Here is a 7808-nt window from a genome sequence, read left to right as displayed (position 1 = left end):
ATGATAAAAAGCTTAATGCCTCTTCTCATTAGTTAGAAGGTCGTCTTCTTTGAAACCCATTTCTTACATATTTTCTTTCCCACTCCACACTTTACTTTTATTTGAAACGCAATACCTGCGCTCGCTCATAGCGATGCGATAAATTTGCTTCTGCATCCTCTTACCCCGAAGAGAGGAATCCCTTCCTTTTGGGAGGGACTCCTGGGAACGAATCCAGCGGAGACGGGGCCTGTAGCTCAGAGGATTAGAGCACGTGGCTACGAACCACGGTGTCGGGGGTTCGAATCCCTCCTCGCCCACCCCGAAAGGGGACAAAAGGGAGGCCTTTCGGGGGTAGGGAGATTATGATATGATTGGGATAGCGCAAAGCTATGGAACTTAGTCTTCACAAAGGGTCATTTATCAAAAATGATACACGGTACGTCCGAGAGTAACCAGCATATTTGTGTCTGACCTCCTATAAATCTTCCTCATTATTAGATTTAGATTAGGGTTATAGAACGAGAGATTCTTCCAAATCCGAGGGAAAATAGATTGACAGCATGCAGGGATCCAATTCTGACTTCCAGGGAACGAACTTATAGTTCTAATAGCTGGTAACGGGTCGAGCAAATAGAGGCCTCTTCACCTTCAGCTCTCGAAATGTCATCACATCAGGAGAACAATGGATTTGTTTCTCCGAACTTTTCAGTATTTCGAAGAGATCGTTGTTTCCATTTTTCCTTTCCCGGACGACCGGGATCCTATCTTGATCCTGTGGCGATTGTGCATTCATATATTATGAACAAGGACAGGTAACGTTTGACTTACTCCTAATGGTAAAAATGAGCTTTATTTTGAATAAAACGGATCTCCCCAAGTAGGATTTGAACCTACGATCAATCAGTTAACAGTCGACCGCTCTACCACTGAGCTACTGAGGAACAACGGAGGGTTCCCATATATGGGCAAGATTCTTGTTCTTTGGACCAACCCATGATCATCAGTGTATAAACGAGAAACTCAATAAGGTTTTTATCAACTCTTGGACACCCCACCCTAGAGGTATTGACCTATAAATACAATAGGATCTATAATTATTGCTACCATTCAATATTAGGTATTACTTAAAAAAAGAATAATTCGATTATATAGAACCTTGAAATAAAGAGATAACTTTTAGATTTAGATAAAGGAGGATTGGTGGTGAAAATAACAGTTTACGGGAAAGGCGGAATCGGTAAATCAACAACTAGTTGTAATATCTCAGTCGCTCTAGCGAGACGTGGTAAAAAAGTGTTACAGATTGGGTGTGATCCCAAACACGATAGTACTTTTACTCTTACAGGATTTCTAATACCTACAATTATAGATACTTTACAATCCAAGGATTATCATTATGAGGATATTTGGCCCGAAGATGTAATTCACAAGGGTTATGGAGGGGTGGATTGTGTGGAAGCAGGGGGTCCACCCGCAGGAGCCGGGTGTGGAGGATATGTGGTGGGAGAAACTGTAAAGTTGTTAAAAGAATTAAATGCATTTTACGAATATGATATTATATTATTTGATGTATTAGGTGACGTGGTCTGTGGAGGTTTTTTCGCTCCATTGAACTATGCAGATTATTGTGTTATTATTACAGATAATGGATTCGATGCATTATTTGCAGCTAATCGTATTACTGCCTCTATAAGGGAAAAAGCTCGTACACATCCACTCCGATTAGCAGGCTTGGTGGGAAATCGTACATCTAGAAGAGATCTTATAAATAAATATGTAGAAGCATGTCCAATGCCCGTAATAGAAGTATTACCTATTATTGAGGATATCCAAGTTTCCAGAGTAAAGGGTAAAACCTTATTTGAAATGGTTGGATTTGAACCATCCCTTAACTATGTTTGTAATTATTATCTAGGCATAGCAGATCAAATATTGTCCCAACCAGAAGGTATTGTCCCAAAAGAGATTCCAGATCGGGAATTATTCAGTTTACTCTCTGATCTTTATCTAAATCCCATTGGTGGTGGGGGACAGAAAAAAAATAATAAGGAAAATTTACTTGGGTTTACGAGGATTTAGAATCAACAATTTCTCCACTTCTCCACAATTTGTTGTCAATTTGTTGACAATTTTATTATTTCTTGTTATCATTCTTTTGTGTTACTAGTATTTTTATTCATTATTTCTTTTCCTTATTTATCCTTAGCCTTTTATTCCCTCCCTATTATGTCGACAAAAATTGTTGAAACTATAACGCTTGAATGTGAAACGGGCAATTATCATAGCTTTTGTCCTATTAGCTGTGTATCCTGGTTGTATCAAAAGATTGAAGACAGTTTCTTTTTGGTAGTGGGCACAAAAACATGTGGTTATTTTCTCCAAAATGCACTTGGAGTTATGATTTTTGCAGAACCCCGCTATGCAATGGCAGAATTAGAAGAAGGAGATATATCGGCCCATTTGAACGATTATGAGGAATTGAAAATGCTTTGCATTTGGATAAGAAAAGATAGAGACCCCAGCGTCATCATATGGATAGGCACCTGTACTACAGAAATAATAAAAATGGATTTGGAAGGTATGGCACCCAAATTGGAATATGAAATTGGAGTACCAATTCTAGTGGCAAGAGCAAATGGACTGGATTATGCTTTTACTCAGGGGGAAGATACTGTCTTAGCTGCAATGGCACATCATTGTCCAGACCAAGAATTCCCCATTGGTGAATTAAAAGAAACTAAAACAAAATTATTCCCTTTTCCTCTTCTGAAGGAAAAGAATTTGGTGGAATATGCAAATCATCCTCCCTTAGTTATTTTTGGGTCTTTACCCTCGAATTTGGTTTCTCAACTTGATACAGAATTAAGACGCCAATTCATCAAGGTATCAGGTTGGTTGCCCACTCAGAGATATGCTGATCTTCCATCACTGGGTGATGGAGTTTATGTTTGTGGGGTTAACCCATTTCTTAGTCGTACAGCAACAACTTTGATAAGACGAAAAAAATGCGAATTAATCGTAGCTCCTTTTCCTATTGGTCCGGACGGAACGCGTGCTTGGATCGAAAGGATTTGTCCTGTATTTGGTATTGAGGCCCAGAGTCTGGAGGAAAGAGAGGAACGGATATGGGAGAGTTTAAAAGATTATCTTGATTTGGTACGCGGAAAATCTGTCTTTTTCATGGGAGATAATCTAATAGAAATATCTATAGCCAGATTCTTAATCAGATGTGGTATGATCGTTTATGAAATTGGTATTCCATATATGGATAAACGGTATCAAGCTGCTGAATTAGCGCTATTACAAAATACATGTATAAGAATGTGTATGCCCATACCACGAATTGTAGAGAAACCAGACAATTCGAATCAGATACGACGTATGCGCGAGCTACAACCCGACTTAGCCATCACCGGAATGGCTCATGCTAACCCGTTAGGGGCGAGAGGAATTGGTACTAAATGGTCAGTTGAATTTACTTTTGCCCAGATTCATGGATTTGCCAATGCGAGAGATGTACTCGAATTGGTTACCCGACCTCTATGACGTAACGAAAATTTAGATAACTTGGATCGGACCACCCTGGTTCGAAAGAACAACGAGTTATATACCAGTACTCCTGTTAAATAAGATAACATATAATATATATTAATAGCATATGCAATATCCAGATATTATAATATTTCTTATAAATCAATTATGTTAAATCGAATATTTCTTTATATAATATAAAAACTATTTCTATACTTAGAAATAAAAACACATTACTCTAAAGAGTGAGGAGACAATGGCTCCCATGCTATAAATATAGTCGCATACAAGGAGTAGATTATAATCTAGAGGTCCTCGGACTACCATTACGTTCATGTAAACGGTTTTCCTCCTCAACGTTATGGGCACATTAGGGAGGATCCCTAATGGTCGACTGGTTCCTTTATCGAAGCCTGTCAGATTTCTCATTTCAGGCAGAAGCGATGGCGAACCAAGCGCTTCCCAAGCAGTTGAGGAAAGGATACTCACAGAAGCCCCTTCATCTATGATGGTACCGACCATGATCATTTTGTAAGCTTGTACAATGATTCAGAATGGTACATTAGCTGGTATCTGGGGTCTTCCTAGTAGATTCCAATCGAAGGAAACGACTAGGTTGATTGGAGGTGGGACCGAATAGACGGCCGGATATGACTCTGATGAACTTCCTTCCTATGGTAAAGGAATGGGTAGATTGCCCCCATGTTCATCGGAGTCTGTGTTCACGAAAAGAATTTGAACGGTGTCGTTCTCATTCTCTTCGGTGACTGTATCATCTGAAGATGGTCCTTCTGAAGGCAAGACCAGGTCGACTACTGCCTCAACCTTTTGACTTTCGTCTGGTATGGATTCAGTGGGTTTATCTTCAATGACAGATGCTTCGACCGACCACAATGGCGTGTCGGTCGGATTTTCAACTAGTGATGGACTCGGCAAGAGTTTCTTGTATCCAGGAGGAAGCTGTAGCGGTGAAGCAGGACAGTCATCCAAGACTCTTTTAGCTTCGTCTAGGAAGGGACAATGGTGGACGACGTGATCGCCTTCACACAGTTTACAAGGAAATTTACATTTCCTTTTTTGTCCAAATGCTTCGCTTTCACTAGTTGATGGTGTACTTTCAACATGATCTTTAGAGGTTGATGACACCGGATTGTGCAAACGAGGAGACCAATCCCTTAAGATCCGAGGGATGCAAGGACAATCTCGATGATAGTGGTCTCCTTTGCAAATGACACATGGAGATTTAGGCTTGGACGGTGCAGTGTGTGGATTTTCACTAGACGATGCCTGGTTACCCCTTTTTGCCTTCAGATCCTTCTTCTTCTTCTCTTTCTTCTCCTTCCCCTTCTTCTCCTTTTTAGTTACTTGATTTTTGGCCTTACTAGCTTTATCAAGCGAAGAGGAAGGAGGAGAGGGAGAATCGGATGAAGTAGAAGGTTGGAGGTAACTTTAGTATCATCCAGTTTTTGACTCAATTGTTCAGGAATCACGATGTTCTGAATGATGGAGGTCAAGAAGAGCCATATTGGCAAGCCAATCGTCAATCCTGGTAGTGACAATGTGGCCATATGAGGTGCACCAACATCCCCCCAAGAGGAGAAAGGACTAGGATTTCCTCCAAGGGGAAATCCTTGGTTGGTGACTCCATTTTTCTCAACCTAAGACCAACGCGGGAATGGTGATATTATTCTGATTAAAATAAATTTTAGACGCTTTGACACAACTTGTTTTTTCAATTTTTAAGAGTCGAGAAAAAACAAAAGATGACTCTAGTCGCCTTTGATTTTTAATGAGCCTGAAGTGACAAGTGCTCAGATGGACCTTTTCCTTTAAGGAGTCTGAAAAGGAATGAAATAGACTACTCTGGAAATCTAGACAGAGGGATTACCAAACCAATCACAAAACTGCAGAATACTTTTTACGGTACAGCAGTCAATCTTCCCGAATGCTATGTTCAGTGCATTGCGATCGATAGGGCAGCAGACATGGCTTCCTATGGATAAAGGATATAGCCTATTGTGGTCTCCCAATATATACTCGACAGTACGTGGGAGCACAAGTCCATACTGGCACTTGTCGTCTCAAAGAGGAGGAATCACCCAACCAACAGTGAAAGCGACAGTTACCAGGGTTTATGACGCTGGAATATGTCTCTAGCCTAAACTTCTAGATGTTGTGTGTTAGGTTCCAAAGCGTTTTTATGTTCATTGAATTTATTTTACAGTTGATCTTTCTTAAGAAATTTTCCGTTCAGGTTCACCGCGTGATGTAGATGTACAATTCCTAAAATGCAATCTAAGATGATAAACAATCGTTTAATCTTCTTTTTGCAATGAAAATCCTAGCTACTAAAGAAAGAGAGACGATATTCTTTCAACATAGAGCAGAGAGCACACACTAGATGCACTGTCCTAAATCAAATCAACAAGTAGTCTAAATGCAAATGCACATGCATGTATTTGTTTTCAGCTTTCTTAATGTGTGAATGACAAGAAGAATGCTAAGTACAAATCTGAATTATCTTTTCAAAGCGACAGTACTAACAAATTTCTTTTCAAAAACGAAAGGAAGATAACGACGACACTTTGCTATTTTGAATTGAAAACTACGTTCGACACTTGAAAAACTACTAATTCAAATCAAATACAAGAGTAACTGTATAATTGAGCATCAAGAACAATAGAATTCTTTTCTTTGACGGAAAACGAGACTTGCGACACTTTCAAATTAGAAGACGACAGTTTGATTATGCTACTTCTTTGTAAAAGAGAACTGTAAATGGCGCACAATACATAAAAACATTCATAATTCTTTGTACTACGGAGGCGGAATCATGAAAAAGAAGGGGGTTTCCACAGTGGTATACTGATCACAGGCAGCAAAACTCCTGAATAAAGCTGAAGAGAGTGAACACAGAAACCAAAAGCTGAGGGCAGAAGAGGTCTTGTCTGATCAGTGCACCTGCAACATAGGGAAAGTGCGATGCAACGCACCTACTGCACATGGGAAGTGCGATGCATCCAGATTCCCAAGAGGAGAAGGTGCGATGGTCCAGGGATGAGACTTCAACTGGGTTCCGGGTCACAGTTTGCAGCTTAGTTCAGGGATTTAGGCCAAGCAAGTGATGTATAGTAAATAGAAATCACAGGGGTTGATCTAATGAGGTTACTAGAGCCACCACTAGGGCAATTAGAAAGTTTGCAAATCGATTGTTCAGTTTATAAACAAAACCCGGAGATAGACTGAAGCAGCATTGATCTACTTTGCACTTGCATAGCAAATGCAGTTCGAAGGCTAGCTAGCTTGACTTCAGGCTCCATCTATAAGTTTATAAAACAAACAAATATAGACAAACAAACAATCTATTCGCTCCCCAATGCAGTCGCCATTTTTTATCGGGAAATCTAGTGTCCACTCGGAGCTGCTAATCCCAGTAAGACTGGTAGCTATCTTAGAAACAAACAAACTAAAACTACTTTCGCTTTCCTTTATGAGAAGTAGATAAGAGGGGAATGAAGGACACCAACCTTAGTCTTGCACTTGGTTCCTTGTTTGATTCCTCTCCCTTCTGACAGATCCTTGCCGCTTTTCTTTCGTCTACCCAGCTTCAAAGAGCACCTGTGGAATCAAAGCAGCATAATACTATCGAATAACAGAGATCTACAATCATAAACAATATAGGACCAGATATATATTTACCACACAAATGCATATATCATCAAACATACATGAATGTGGAGGAAAACTTGAATAAATTTATTAATATCAAGAATAGCAAAGAGGATTATAACCAATTGTTCTAACCAATCTCATCCTCCCAGCATAAAAGCCCTTCTTCATCTCATGAAAATATTAGATCACCCAACACTATGATGTTCCACCAAGAAACCAACAACACTTCCTTACAAGATACAAAATTCCAGCTTCCGAATCTCTGGGATGAGGGATCCATATATAGATGATTGCAGGGAGGTGAGTCAGCTTCTGGGATTTTGATTAGTGTCCTCTCTCTGATAGTTCTTGATTCCACTTGGAGGTTGATGAACTCCTACTCATCCCTGGGCGAATTCAGAGAGGCAAGTGTCATAGGAGAAGTTTCTGGAAGATTCTATGATCATCCACCTCGCAAACTGTCTCTGCCATTTGTCCACTCTCGCCCATCACACCCTACAGAATGGCTTTTTAGTATGCATCGAACCCTTTTCACTGGGCAGGTGGGATGCATCGCACCGTCTGCACTAGGCAGTTTGTATGGTCCAGCTTTGACTAGTTCTGAGCAGTTTTCTATGGAGAAC

General features: G+C 40.1%; 1 non-coding gene across 1 annotated transcript; it reads left to right on the top strand.

The window, feature by feature from the left end:
- The first annotated feature begins 225 nt into the window (after positions 1-225).
- TRNAR-ACG (transfer RNA arginine (anticodon ACG)) lies at positions 226-299 on the top strand. The gene has a single exon. It is a non-coding gene; the product is annotated as a tRNA-Arg (tRNA).
- Positions 300-7808: the final 7509 nt, after the last annotated feature.

Source organism: Pinus tabuliformis, chromosome 8 (assembly GCF_031772625.1).
Source record: "Pinus tabuliformis cultivar Carrire ecotype Pingquan chromosome 8, CPIR1, whole genome shotgun sequence".
In the NCBI taxonomy this organism is placed as follows: Eukaryota; Viridiplantae; Streptophyta; class Pinopsida; order Pinales; family Pinaceae; genus Pinus; species Pinus tabuliformis.
This window is presented reverse-complemented; position numbering and strand designations above follow the sequence as displayed.